Source organism: Megascapheus bottae, chromosome X (genome assembly GCF_031878675.1).
Source record: "Megascapheus bottae isolate mThoBot1 chromosome X, mThoBot2.hap1, whole genome shotgun sequence".
Lineage (NCBI taxonomy): Eukaryota > Metazoa > Chordata > Mammalia > Rodentia > Geomyidae > Megascapheus > Megascapheus bottae.
Window position 1 is genome coordinate 69168296 of NC_143547.1, and position 16300 is coordinate 69184595.

Consider the following 16300-nt stretch of genomic DNA (forward strand, 5'->3'; position numbering starts at 1 on the left):
TCGAATGCTCAATGTCACCTGAGTGGTGCAAACAGGCTCATTTATACCTCAGGACATATGGCCATTTTGGTTAAACTCCAAGGGCCTTTGTCTATTTATTTGCTGGAATTTTTCTAGCTTATTAAGTGACAGACAAGACAAATGAATATAACCACGGGATAAATTTACAAATTTTAGTGACATTTTTCTCCATTTAGTTTTGACCTTAATAAGACAGCAGGGACCTTCATATAATAAAATATTTTGTGCATTTTGTTTTAGCTTTATAGAGAGAGTAACACTAGAAATATTTTCTCTCAAAACCAAAATGAGTTGTGTATAGCTTGCAAAGTCTCTAGAACAGAATGAGATTTACCAGTGAGAGCTGACCATTACTGCTGTGTTCTGAGACCCTGAAATGTGTTCCAAAATAGATGACACTGAGGCTTAGTCCGGGCATTTAAAATTTTTTTTCGGTGGTGTAATGTTTTGAGTCACCTATAGCTAACAGTGATAGTACACTGGGGTGTCAGAAGCATTCATTCAGACAGAGCAAAGATTTGAAGTAGCAAAGAGTCATATTTTATAGCAAATGAAACCAATGCCTCATTAAAAAAAGTAACTAGGCTAGGGCTTCTTTACAAGAAAGCACTGAAATCTTGCTTTCTGTAATGCCTGCAAGTTAATGGTTGGCACATTACTATGTTGAGGATTTACTAATATTAACTTATTCCTTCCTCAAGGAGAGGTGTCTTGAATAAGTGCTATTTCATAGTCCCTGTTATAAAGATGGGTGATGAAGTTAGTTTATTCACTAATTTTTACTCTGAGAAACAACAATCTAGCATTCCAAGGACATAGATAAGGTGTAATACACATCTGAAGATATATGTTATCATGTATTAAAAATATACATACAGAATATCATAAATCTAGGTTTATCTTTTATAGAGTTTAGAACAAAAGGATATAAAAGGATTATATTTTTAACAACACAGACAGATTTTTTTTCTCCTGAGGCCTTGGAAGAAATATTTAGGAAATGTAAAGATACGTGCATCTTAAAACTTTTTGAAAGTACTGATTTCATCTCTAACCAAAGATGAATATGCTCTTGGGTCACTACTTCTGTATATGTGATAAGAGATGGGCCCTTTAGAGAACTGACAAAGTTAGCAAGATCAATAGGAATATCTCATTCTTTTATAGAATTCTTCCCTTGCTTGGTCACTCCTATTTAGTACCTTCTCTTTCTATCTCTCCATATGAGGTTTAGTTTTCAAGGTCCCACTCAAGAGAATGATGGAGTTGAGTTTAGGCTTGCAGTAGATGGTCCTAAAAGCACAGAAGATAATTACATTTCTAAGTTACCTAACTTTATTCTAAAGTCAGTTATCAAATTCTGGCCGTTACTCCAAGGGTTTGCTGCAGTATGGGTCACCTTCGTTGAGGAACATTTGCAGAAAGGGACAACACATGGTGATAACTTGGCTGGAGTAAAAGCACACAGATGTGTTAGCTGTTCTTTAATCATATGTTTAAATTCCCTATTTTAGAGGATTCACTTTGGTTTTGTGAAGCACCTTATGGCAGGAATGAACCCAAGTCATCCTTTTAATGGGGGAAATTTTATGTTTTGAAAATGCTAAGTAGGCCATAAAATATTCAGCCATTTCATTTTTAGGATTGAAATTTGGGCACCTTCTCCTAATTTAGCTCTGTCTTGATAATACAGTTCCCCCAATATTAAAGCAGCTTCCATATGTCCTAATTAAGTGGCTAAAACTTGGCTTCTGTGGATTGATTATGTAATGCAGACAGTAATGGCTCATAATGACTCTGAAAGAATTGTCTAGCAAGTCTTGCCAAAACTAAAATTGCCTTTCATTTTTAATATTGCCAACTGTTTTTGCCCTGTTCGGATTAATAAATGTACTTGCATTTGGGTGAATCCTCATATGCAGCTCTGTGGAAAGGTGGTATGCTTCTCTCTGATTTCATAAATCAAATGTAGCCATGTTGGCATATTTAGGGAATTTCTGTATACACACTTGCCAGCTAGCAAATTTGAAAGCCTTTCGCTTATTCCCTAGAATTTGTCAATAAGAAAATTGTAAAATAGTTCTATCCTTCCTTTGTTATTTGACAGTGAAATTCAGTGCCTGACCTTTGGTCTCTTCAGACTATAATTAACACCTAAATCAATCCTTTGAGAAGATACAATAGAAGGGGCACATTGTCAATAGCCTGACATTTATTAATCCTGACAAAGTTTCACAAAGACAATCTAATCTGATTCTCTGCTAGGAAAATCCTAGACATGTACTAATTATTACAAATGAGGGAAATCATGGAGCCTATGTTCTTTGAGTCTTACTTCACAAAATATGACTTCATTTTTGTGGGTCATGGGGCTTAAACTCTGCCTGGGCACTGTCCCTGAGTTCTTTAGCTCAAGGCTACTGCCCTACCCCTGGGCCTGGGCACTGTCCCTGAGCTCTTCAGCTCAAGGCTACCACCCTACCCTTGATGAAGCTCCACTTCCCATTTTCTAGAGGTTAATTGGAGATAGAGTCTCCGGTCCTTTTGAGCCTGGGGTGGCTTTGAACCTTGATCCTCAGAAACCAGCCTTCTTAGTAGCTAGGATTACAGGTGTGATCCACCACGCCTGGCTACATAATATGATTTTTTCCAAGTCTTTCCATTTCCTTAAGAATGGAGCGATTTTATTCTTTCTGATGGCAGCATAGAATTCCATTGTTTATGCATACCACATCTTCTATGTATACCACATCATCTATTGAGGGGGATCTGGTTTGGTTTCATATCTGGTTAATAATGCTGCAATGGACGTGGTTGTGCTGGTAGCTTTACTATCTCGTTGTTTCTGGACATTTGGGTAAATGCCAAGGAGTAGAATTGCTGGGTCATAGGGGAGCTCTAGGTGCATAAGGTCATATAGGATGATGCTAGGTGAAGTGAACTCCAAGATATGGGCACAATATGTTTATTTTTGTGGTTGTTGTTTTTAATGTACTATGTGAAATTATTTCTTTCCTCTTTTGTTTTTTCCCTTATGGTTGATTCCCTGTTGTTACTGTATCTGACTTTGGCACCTGATGTACTGCAGATACACTATTTGAATCAGGGAAAGGAAGGAGGAAAACAAGAAGATAAGGACAGAGGATGAACCAATGTAGCAATGACACTCACAAGACATTATGTTGGAAATGAACTTTAGTTCCAAACTTAGTTGGGAGGGGGTGGGGGGAGAAAAAACACATGAAGTGGTAACAATGTTTGAGAAGTAATACACTTACTACCTTACAAATTTATGATTGTAATCCCTCTATACATCACCCTGACAATAAAATAGAATTTAAAAAAAGACCATGGATGTAAGTATTTTCCCATTCTGTCTGTAATATCCTTTCTAGCTGATATCATTGCTTCCTCTTCTATTCCTAGAATATGCCTTTTTTGGCCTGCTGGACATCTAGTGCAGTGTCCTTCTTATCAGTCCTGCTTCACTTCTGCTTTCTCTTGGCAAGAAATTGGGTAATGGATGCAAAAGGGATCCTAAGAAGCATAGAATGAAATGTTGTGCAGAGCTTATGAGGTAGAAAGAATGGGGAAAGAGAAAAACTTGAGGGCATCGATCCATAAGTTGGGTTGTTTCGTGACTTTTATTGGGACGCCTTCTGGATTATAAAGTAAGTTAGATAAAGTATATTTTCTTTTTTATTTTTTTGGTTGTGGGGCTTGAACTCTGAGCCTGGGAGCTGTCCTTAATCTCTTCAGCTCAAGGCTAGTACTCTACCACTTAAGTCACTGTGCCACTTCTTTTTTTGGTAGTTAATTGGAGATAAGAGTCTCATAGACTTGCCTGCCTTGTGTGGGTTTGAACTACAATCCTCAGATCTCAGCCTCCTGAGTAGCCAGTATTACAGGTATGAGCCACCAGTGCCTGGCAAAGTCAACTTTCTTAAGGAAGAGAAATGGAGAAATAAAACTTTAGAAAATGGTTAACATGTTTATAATAGGGGAATAATATTGCACAGGAGTATTTGACAGCTAAATAGACATGGTAATTAGGGCCTTTTTCTTGTTTTTTTTAACCCATATTAATTCATCTACCCCTCACAATAGCACTGTGATATAGATACTACATTTGTCCACTGTAGAGCAAGAGGGAGTTTAATTAATCTGCAAGGGTTACAAAGGTAATTAACAGTAGATTTTAAACTCAATTGTATTTGTTTAAACAGTGAAGGAAATGTTACCTCTGTCTTTAAAGCACAAACAAATAAATGGCTCAAGATTAAATGGCTAGTAGAACCAGTCTATTCAGGAGCCATTGTTTTGTCTGTGACTTATTTTGTTGCTATATTCTTGATATCCAAAGCATCAGCCACATTGGGTAGCATAACTTGGGATGCCATTAGACACTTCTCAGTCCTGCTTGATCCAAATCTACATATGGTTATTTGTGTACATATTAAAGTTTGAGAAACAATGCTATCAGTATACAGGACACATAAGCATAACAGGCATTGTTAGTGTAAGGTAGAAACCACACCCTAATCTTCCATATAGGACAGATTTAGTCCGGAAACTGGTGGTGGTTCAGATGGAAGAACGCAGGGATTTGAGTGGTTGGCCAGCCAGAATTGGAGACATTCACTGTAATGAAGTGGAACTGAGGTTCTGGGCAGTACCTTTATCACAGGCGTTCATGAAGATTTGAGGTATGGGGCAGGCTAGGACCAGCTATTAGATGCTCTAGAGATCTTCATATTGATTTGTCCAAGGGCAGAGCTGATTCTAAAATGAGTGTGACTTTTGCAGTGCTTTCAGCATGGAGGGTCAAGGATGGATTTAGCACTTGCACACATGCTCTAGTTAACTCATCAGTGTCTGTGTCCTGGGGGAAATCACAGATTTCTTTGCTTTCAGTAAGCTTGATATGCAACTTCATATGGAACTCTGTCTGCATATGAACTTTATGCATGTAATGATTTATCAAGAAGTAAAATGGATATGTGTGGGAATGTAGAATTATGGATTTTATAATTAAATTACTTGTATTAAAGGATACATTATATGCCACCTTTTGGTAGTGAGCTCCCCTCACATATTGAAGATAAAATCAATTTTCAGTACAGCTAAAATTTTAATCTAATAAGAACATACACTGTAAGTGAGATGTCACTGTATGAACTGGGATCAATAGGCTAAGTAAATAGGTAAAATAATCAGAAGACTCTCAAATTCATGATAAATAAAATTTTGCTACTGGCTACTCTTTAACAGTCTTTAGAGTTACTTTCTGGTAAACACCCTGTTTATGTCTTTAGGCTCCTTCATTTATGCTGTTTCAGTTTTTATTCTTCATGGTCCATTGAACTGAACTTGTGATTAAAGTGGTTCACTGAACTGAGATTTATTGCAATTTGAGGAAGGAAACAGTAAAATAAAAAAAAGTTTTATTTTTGTTCAAGTCTTCCAAAGCCACATTATATATAACACATGGTGTTAGTTACTTTTGAGACTTCATACATTCCTTACCACCCACCCACTCACTCATTCATCTGTTCTGCCAGGATTGCTAATAGTGACTGTGTTAGGACTGGAGATTCTGTCGTAGTCAGTTCTGTTCTTCTGGAATATGGGGACAGTTGGGAGATACAACCAGATTTGCTAGGCTGTTCCCATAAAATGTGATAGCTACGATGAGTCATCCTAAAATGACATGGAAGCACTATAAAGTTCTCTGTATGTAACTGTCACCCCTCTATGCATCACCATGCCAATAAAAATAAATTAAAAATTTAAATAAAAACCATTGTTTGTTAAATACGTCATTTGAAATATGATGTAAAAATCAATGTTAATAAATCCTTTAATAAAAAATAATGGCTGAAACTAAGAAAAAAAAGAAATGGAGCCAACTCAGATGCGCCTCAGAAGATGATAGATCCAAAAAATGTGGTATTTATACAAAATGGAATTATATGCGTCTATAAGAAAGAATGATATAATCCCATTCATAAACAAATGGAAAGACTGGGAAAAATCATATTAAGTGAATTAAGTCAGTCCCAAAGAAACACAGACTCCACGGTTTCCCTCATTTGTAATAATAAATTCATGTCTAGGACAGTCCTAGAAGAGGATCACAGTAGCTCAATAGCTATGTATGAATAAGCAAGATGATGCTAAACGAAATGAACTCCAAAATGGAAACAATAATGTTTTCTTAGTTGTTGTTGTTAGGTATTGTAAGTGGTTATTTCTTTTTTTTCTTTCATTTTTCCCCCTGTGGTCTATCCACTTATGTAACTATATTTGGTTTGGTGCCCTGTGTCTTATATAAAGGTTTATTGGAATTGATTAAGGGAAGGGAAAAACAAAATGATGAAACAAAAAACAAAGCATGAACCAGTATAACCAGCAAAACTTACAAGACACTATGTTGTAAATGAACTTTATAGCTTGGGGGTGAGTTAAGAGGGACAGAAAAATGGGAAAAAGACATGACAGGGGGTAACAATGCTTGAAATGTACTCATTATCTTATGTACATAACTGTAACCTCTGTGTACATCACCTTGAGAATAAAATTGAATTTAAAAAAAGAAAAAAAGTTGTCACACCCCCTTTTAAAGCACACACACACACACACACACATACATATATATATATATATATGTATGTATGTATGTTTTCTTCTTATTGTAGAAGTTATGTACAGAGAGTTTGCAACTACCTAAGTCAGGTAATTAGTACATTTCTTTAATACGTAACCTAATTAAATTTTAGATTGCAGATCAATATAGCATGACTGTGTCTTATATAAATTAAATTATTTTCACATTGCAATCTTCCATAAACAACTCTTTGAAGGATGTGGCAAAGTTCAAATATTATCGAGCTTAAGACTAATTTCAAGCAACATTTAATAAAACAATTCTAAATTGGAAAAAATTGGTCATTCATATGCTTACTCAGTAATATTTTCTAGTTCCTTCAAAAATATTGAAATATTTTTATTTAAAATGAATATTTCACATTAAGGAAAAAGAAAACCCCACACTTAAATGAATAGTGTAAAGTACAAGATCAATTCTACTTTTCAAAATTAAAATTGTCAAAACAAACCAGGATACTTTTTGTAGTCCAATCCCATAGGTTTGGAGATTACAACTGAACCAAGGTTCAGCTTCGTACAGTTTCATGGTAGGTGTCCATGGCAACCCTCTGCAAAAATTGTAACTTTAGCATGTAGCTCTAGTCCACTCTCAAATGTTATCTGAAAATGCAAAAACAAGTTAAATGGTGACATTTGACCATTTATACTCACATCCTGGTCAGGTTAAAGATGTACTATGATACAAGTAACAAATATATATTGCAAATATATATATATATATTTGAAATAAATCACAATGAAACTCCTCAATTTATACAATTAATATCTGCAAATGCAAAAGAAATAGACAAAAAGTTATTTTCTATGGCCCAATCCAGCTGCAATGCTTAAACAGAAACTATATTAGTGATCTATTGCTGCATAAACAATTACTCAAAATTAATGTTATAAGTAATATGTTTTGTCACTCCACAATTTCTATGGGTTAGGGACATCAAGTGACTGAAGCCAGGCACTGGTTGCCCACACCTGTAATCCTAGCTACTCAGTAGGCTGAGATCTGAGGATCTCAGTTTAAATCCAGTCTGTACAGGAAAGCCCATGAGACTCTCATCTCCAGTTAAGCACCAAAAATATGTTGGAGGGAGAGCTATGGCTTCAAGTAATAGAATGTTACAATTGACAAAAAAAGCTCAGGGAGAGAGCTTAGGTTCTTAGAGCCCCAGGATGAGCACACACACAAAAAAACAAGCAGTTTATTAGTTGGTTACTTCATTTCATTGAGATGACTGCAGTCATCTCAAGGCCTAATTGGAAAGTAATCTGTGTCATTATTGCCAGCACTGGGGCTTGAACTCTGGGCCTTGAGTTCTCACTTGGATCTTTTCATTCAAGGCTGGCCCTCTACTACTTTAATCAATCCTCTACCCCTAAATTTTGGTTGGTTAACTAAAGATAGGTGTCTGAGATGAGAGTGTCATAGAATTTTCTTCTTGGGATGGTTTCTAAACTCAATCTTCAAATCTTAGATTACAGGCTTGGGCCACCAGTGCCTTGCTGTATGATCTACTGCTAAGCTCATTTGTGAGATTGTTAGCAAGATTTTGGTTCCTTCTGGGTGGTTAGACTATGAGTGTTAGATTTTCATTAGCTTTGGACTAAAGGCTACATGACTTCATAAAACAGAAAGTAAAAGAGAACAACGGTACCAAAACAGATATAGTCTTCTATAAACCAATCTAGAAGTGCCAAATCATCAGTTTTACCATCTAGTATTTCTAGCAAACCAGCCACCAAGTTCAGCTACATCCAGAGGGATAGCCCACACTGAAAAGAAAGAGTAGGTCCTTCTATAAGAATATGTATATCAAGATGGAGAGGCCATTTTATTAAGATGCTGGTCATTTTAAAAAAGGTGTATCCTACCATAGAAATATTCTTCTATGAAGAGATATGAGTTGTAGCTGATTACTGTTTTTTTGTACTGTTATTGGTCTCATTCTTCTACAAACTCAGTTCGTCACCAAGTTCCCTTGGCTCTAGTCCATGGGAATAGATTTATATGGTTTGACAAGGAAGCTATACTAGTTGTTATATCTTCTATTTCTTACATAATCTCAGTCATAAGGATGGGAGGCTCAGGAAAAAAGTTCTTTCACACAGGAAGAATATTTGAACAAGTGTCAGTGTAATGTTAACTTTCATGATAGGAGTCTAATGTTTTTGTCAGGTCTGTTCTCTACCACATCAGTTTTAAATTCTTTTAGTTGCAACAGCTTATTGAAGATACTTTTAGTAGTGGGAGAGTTATAAATGTATTTTATTAAAATCTAGAAAATAAGCTTAAAAAACCGTCTCCCACAAAGAGAAATACAATGATTGGCATTGGACTATGTTGGTATAATAGACCTAAAATAGAATGCCTTGAAATAGATAGATAACTCTTAGTCTGCCCATTTTTCCTTCCATTCCTCTCCCCTGCCATCTTCTCTTATTTTTTATTACAGCATAGCTTGTATAAATTAATAGGGAAGTTTTACTCCAAGAAGCAGTTCAAGGGTCCAGGTGACTTCAGTGTTGTGCAGCTATCACCTATAGGATGGATTGATAAATTAGGGCTGACCAGTCATGGTGATTTACTTACTTATTGTCTGTCTGTGCTTTAGCACTGTAACAGCAAAACTAGGTAGTTCCAACAGAGGCCTTGTCATTGGCAATGCTTTAACTATCAACCACCACTTGATCATTTACAGAAAAAGTTTGCTCCCTCCTAATGTGATACACGATCCTTGTGTGCATGGCCACTACTATATATTTTTTGCCAGTCCTGGGGCTTGAATTCAAAACCTGGGTGCTATCCCTGTGCTTTTCTGCTTACGGGCTACTGCTCTACAACTTGAGACACAATTTTAATTCTGGAGCTTTTTGATTTAACTGTCACAGATTTTCTTGTCCAGACTGGTTTCAAACTGTTATCTTCAGATCTCAGCTTCCTGAGTAACTAGGATAACAGGTATGAGCCACGTTCACCCAGCCCACTGCTATATTTTATTCTATATTATGGGAAAAGGAAAGAGCAGGAGTTCAGAGAAAGGGAACTTATTTCTAGAAAATGGCAGGAAATTATAACATTTTTTTCCTCAAAGCTATTTGTAAGGCCTTGGTCATACACCCATACCTGGCAACAACGGTGTCTAGGAAAAGCAGAGTTTGTAAGAAACTCTGAATCTGAGTTGTGAGACCAGGAAGGTATTATGAGGTTGGAATTCTGCCTCCTTAGTATCATAAAGCTGAGAAATAGACCCCAGAATGGTCAAAGCAGGCAAGGCAAGATAAATGTATAAGTTATAACTGGACCTGATTGTAAGTCATAGTTGATTGGCCCCTATGGTGCTTGAGACAATGGGAATTAAGATAAATGTTTGTGTTATGGTCACTCCTCACTGCTCCCTAACTCCAGGGAGTTTGACATTCCTATGAACACAAATTATGTCTTGTGTTAATGATAAGATATATGAACACCTTGTTTTCTGCACATACCTATCTATAATAAATTTCCCTGTATTGAACTCGCTTATGGGGGCTCAGGGTTCAGAACTGATAAGTGCTGGACCCCCTGGTATCCTGTTCTTCTATCTTCTGTCTCCTTTCTCATTTCTTTGGCTCTGGTATCATGTCCTCTAGTTTCTGGTTGTGGTTAGCAACAAAATTTTAATGGTATGGTTTTGTGTTCAGACAGTATTCATGTTAAGAGGATAATGGATAGCATAGTACCAACATTACCTCCATTTTTATTTGCTTAGTAAAATATACAGATTGGTGAATTATTTCCGTTAGCACAAAGAGTTGGTAAGACCTATTTTTTGGCAACAGAATAAAAGTAATATGAAATAATGAATATTTTGGCTAGATTAGGCATACTATTTTGCCAGTTCTGGGATTTGAACTCAGGGCCTGAGCACTGTCTTTGGACTTTCTCAAGGCTACTGCTATAGTATTTGAGCCACAACACTACTTCCAGCTTCTTCTATGTATGTGGTATCGAGGAATCAATCCCAGGTCTTTATGCATGCTATGCAAGCACTCTACCACTAGGCCATACTCCTAGCCCCAAGCCTTGTGTAATGTATGTATACTTTATAACCCAATAGAGAAGATAAATAAATGTCATTTTAGCTGTTAACTTAAAATAAATGTGGAAAAAAAGAAAGAAAATACAGTGGATTAAGTTGCCAGAAAAACCAAAGCTATAGTAGAGTTCATCTACATTGAGATTAGAGCTACAAGAGTATTTTGAATTGAAGGCAGCTGCATAGATTTAATCATCAATCAGGCTAGGTGATTTTTCAATGGATATACTTCTCCTGAAAACTGACTGTCTAATATGTTGCTTTGGTATATCTTTTATCTGTGTTCCTTTTCTACTTAGTCATATTTTCTACCCACAATTTTCTCTTGACTCTAATTTCTTCACAAGTATAGTTTTACTGCATGCCCTTTCTTGATTGATCTTTGTAGTTTCACTTCTCAAGGCTCTCTTTGTTCACTGCTTTGTTTTCACACTATTATCCTGTTCATATTTCTAGAGGGAGAATTGTTTGTCTTAGAGTTTCTGGCTGCTTTTGCAGTGCATCTATGCGGTGAGGAATTACTCTTGTTTGTGGCATCGGTGACTGCAGAAGGTGGACTCTTGGTATAAAAGACGGCTTTCAAGGGCTTTCCCTTGAACAAGGGAGTAGAGCTGGGCAGTTGACAGGTTTACTGTAAGACTATAGTCATGAAACTGTAGTCCCTCTTAAACACTAATACTTCCTCAGGCTAGTATGTGAATCTTTTTTATCTGTGATAACTAAGCTTTTCCATATCCTCTTATCTGTGAATAAGCCAAGCATCACCTATTCTTGGCATTATTTATTTAGGAAAAAAACTTTTTGAAGTATGAGGTTTCTCTTTGTGTAGATAGCAGCTGGCATTTGCAATGCCGTGATGGGAACATACTCTTTAATGGCTTTAGCTATAATAGAATAGCTGAGTAAAAATTACGCCAGCAAGTTGGATTTAAAACTTTTCTTTTCATAGAATTCATATTACCTTTTTTCTCCTTAGCAGTAATTTTCTCCTCAAAGCTCTCTGCCATTGTAGAACGACAAGGCTTATTATATGACCAGTGCTGTGCTGAATGCTCTGTATTCATTTATTTAATTCTCACATCCATGTTGTAAAGGAGATAGCTGTAATTGCCTCATTTCACAGACAAACATAAGCACAGAAAGGACAAATGGTTTTCCTCAAGTCATGTGGCAGTAAATGGTGAATCTAGGATTTTATCTCAGGTGGTATAATCTCAGAGACAGATATTTCACCTCTACATCTTATAACACATTCAAGTGTCCCACACCTGAAATTTTCCAGGGAGAGAGGATGTAGTCTCTTTTAGGTGCCTTTTGTGATCATTAACTACTCTTAAGTTACCAGTTATCTATGGAAATACTGCCAGAGTCTGTTGAGTAAAACATACATATTAAGTGGGTGTGGTGGCTCACGCCTGTAGTCCTAGCTACTCAGGAGGCTGAGATCTGAGGATCAAGGTTCAAAGCCAGCCCGGCACAAAAGGACCTGAAAATCTTATCTCCAGTTAATCTCTGGAAAAAATGGGAAGTGGGGGTTGGCTCAAGAGTAGGGTGGTAGCCTTGAGCTGTAGAGCCCAGGGAGAGTGCCCAGGCCCTACAAAAATGTTAAAAACTTTTAGCAATATATTTTCACGATGAATTTTAAATTTTCCTACATAGTCATAAAGGTCCATTGGGGAAATAAATGTGTTTCTAGAGTCTTAAGTGTTTAATGTCTAGCATACCCTGTTCACATTATTTTGGTAAATGTGTATAGTAGATTTTCTAAGCACAAGTTATTCATATAGCAACAAATAGGCACAAGATAATAATCATTTTTGTGTGTTTGTGATACAGATTTTAACTCTTTTTCTAAACACTTGAAGTTTTACAATAAGTATTTTAAATTATACCAATATATGACTAATGTCAGAATGATCTTTTTTCAGGATAATGATGCTGCCAGTTAAAAAAAAATATATATATATATGTAGCCCACAAATACAAAATCTGGACACAATTATCCTTCCTGTTTAATCTCATCTTATTCAATTTCTCTATGTAAATTACGTACAACCTCTTTGTTAACACTCCATTCAAAATGTCCCTTTAGGAACCCACTCTGACTAGTTGCATTTAAGTCATGCCACTCTTGCACTGGCTTTTAGTTCCTGTAGATGCAGTTTGTTGAGATGTTTACTTTTACTGACAAAAGTTTTGTACCTGATCTTAAGACATCTCATACAGGTTTGTTTTGCCACATTATCAAGACAGATTTTTTTCTGCTGTTAGGAAGAGCCTTTGCAAACAAAAGGTGAGCAGTAAGTGATGTTAGTTCACTGTTCTTAAATAACAAAAACATCTCATTGGTTCAGATCAAGATTTTTGAGATGTGCATTGAATACAGATTTCCCTGATCACAAAAATGTGCCATGAAAAAAGGTAGGAAAAGAATCTATCTTTACAACAAAAAGCAAAAAACAAAACAAGAATTAAAATGGGTTTCATCATCATTTTCTGTTTTTCAGACTGATTACTTTATACAAACTATGTCTCATAGGATTTTTAAAATATAAAGTACTTCTACATATTCATTTATTTAAAAGAATATATGGATATCTGTCTATTGGAATTCTACTAAAATTTGTTATATAGCTTTGTAGAAGGTATTAGTGAAAGTATGTTTTCCAGTGAGAGAGGATGTAGTCTCTTTGAGGTGTCTTCTGTCATCATTAACTACTCTTGAGTTACCAGTTATCTATGGAAATATGCTAAAATCATATGCATGTTAACCATCTACTTCTTTGGTTAGGCAAAAGAATGGCTAACAAGGTGTGTGCACAGAGGTGCCTTTTTCATAGCACTGATACCCTTGTGTTCAGTCAGATATGTGTGATCTCCAATTTATCATTGAAAATCTGCCTCAAGAATTTACTTGTGTAAGACCAAACATAAAGACTTGCATATGAAGAAAGAGAATAATGAGTTCAAAGTTTACTTGAACTCAAATTATTTATGAAGGTTACAGGCTTAATTTTATTATGGTAAAAATGTGTTTTAGAATAGTTTCATGAAATTTCTAGGCATTTAATAGAAAATATATAATCATGAGGCCGGGAGTTTGGCCTAGTGGTAGAGTGCTTGCCTACCATGCACAAAGACCTGGGTTTGATTGCTTGATACCACGTACATAGAAAAAATGCTATAAATGGTGCTGTGGCTTAAGTAGTAGAGCCCTAACCCTGAGAAAGCCCAGTCAAGGACAGTGCCCAGGCCCTGAGTTCAAGGCCCAAAACTGGCAAAAAAGAAAATATATAGGCAGGTTTATACTCTAAACCTAAAAGCTTTCAGAATCTGGAAATGTCCTGGTGATGATCGTGGTTTTATGCCAGCCCTCTTCCACAGCTATATTCAAAGAATTAACTGAATAATCTTGTAGTTGGCTTTGCCTAGGAATGATCTAAGGAGTTAATTGTATTGGAGCTCATTCTTTCTGTCTTAAGGCTACTTTACATTATGTTTCTAATTCTTTCAAGCATGAAGTCATACTAGTTAGTCTTTCATTATTAAAATGCAGATTTGTATAGCTTATCTATTAAAGTTGGTCTTTGATTTTCTTCAATCTGTGCAATCTGTGTCCTGTCATGTAGTCAGTATTATGTGTATTCCCTACCACATGAAGTATTTTCATAGTATTTGGGAAAAGAGTTTTTCTGCTCCAGGTAATCCTATAGTTAGTTGTTTATTTTGGTGTTTGTCTTACCAACTGTGAGAAAAGGAAAGAACTGTGTTTTGTGCTTTGTTTGTCACCAATACCAAGGAAAATGTAAGTGTTTTGTAGATGTTCTATGATTAAATGTTGTGGTTCAGGGTTAAGAATAAAGCTAATTGTAATGAAAATCATGAGTTAACCAATATTGAACACTCACAATGTACCAGGAATTGAATTGAGCACCGAAAAGTATTAAATCACTCAATCTTCACAAGTACCCCATGGGGATTTATTATATACACTTATTTTGAGATCCCTGAAGCCCTGCGAGGTTGTCATTTGACTAAAGACACATAACCATTAAATATGGAGAAAGGATTCAAAACTATGGAAACTAAATAAGATTGGTCCGTCTGGTATGGGAATGACTTCAGATTTTTGGACCTTACCTAGATTGAGGACAGACCTAAATCTAAATTACCCTAGAAATCTAAGGATTTAGTAATAACATCAAATATTCTTCCTAAAGAGGCAGAAGAACTTGGTGATGAAGATTTTGGTATTAGAAAGAGATTTGTGTAGCAAGGAGGCATTTAGTTCACTTTCCTTATAGTTCTCCCTCATTATAATCACTTGGCATTTTTTCTGTTCCATTCAGGGATAAAATCACTAAAGATACTTGAAAAATGTTCCTCAAAGGGGAAATATCATTTGTAAAGTTTTGAAGTAGGCAGGAAATTGGGTAGTCAAGGAGCACAAAAGTTGTTATTGTGGCTGGGGACCATTTGGAAGGAGAGGCAGAGGTGCTGTATGAGGCAGAGTCGCTATATAAGCCAGGGGCAGCATTGGTTAACTAAGCCAGAGTCTCCCTACAGTTTGGAGTGAAGTTGTTTGGGAGGTAATGTGATGAGGAAATGATAATAGGTGGAGATGCTTTTTCTGTTTTCAGCGATGCCAATCCTTTAAGCCTCACAGGCCAAACCTGAGTGTAGTGAGGCTCCAAATAGCACTAAAAATATATTTCCAAAGAATAGACACCATGAAAAAAATCAACACTGGAGATTTTCGATTGAGATTAGACACATGTTTAGATAGATATAGTTGTTGATATACAGGTAATGTAATGAAATTATATTATTTAAATTTGACAGAATCCAATACAATTGGGTGAGTCAAAACCTTTAGTTACTAATTACAACTTAATGAAGTAACAATGAAATTTCCCTTTCTACCCCCTTCTTTTTGCTTCTTCAATTTGCATAACAAATTTTTCATCTTGTGGTTGCTTAATTCTCCAGTTAGAATCTGATAAGATAAAGCAAGGTTTAAAGAGAATAAATTTTTGAAAAAATATCAGAACAGAACTTAATAAAACCAGGGTGCTCCAGGCAAATGGGGTCTGCTTATTTTTCTGATGGAGTGGTACAATGCTCATGAATATTATAGCAGTACAGTTAGAGAAGTATGCTGTGAAGTGACCCCGTAGCTAAGTGAAGTTGCTTAACAAGTGCTGAGTATAATTGTGTCAAATATTTAATTTAAAGAAAGTTTATTTTGGCTTCTGTGTCCAGTCCATGGTCCACTAGCTTCTCCAACCTATAGGATGGTACCACTAACATTGAGTGATTTCCTGTTCTGTGCTTATTCGTTCCTCTCTGGAAACCTCACAGCCTCTCCTAGAGATGCATAGGTTCTCAGATAATTAAGTTGACAATCAAGATTAACCATCACAGGACTATTAGAGAGGCAGGAGCAAGTATTTAAACTTTACTGGCAGCTAGCTTTTCCATTTGTAGAAAATAAATATACCTTACCAATTTAATGAAATTCTAAGGTTATTTCTACTCAC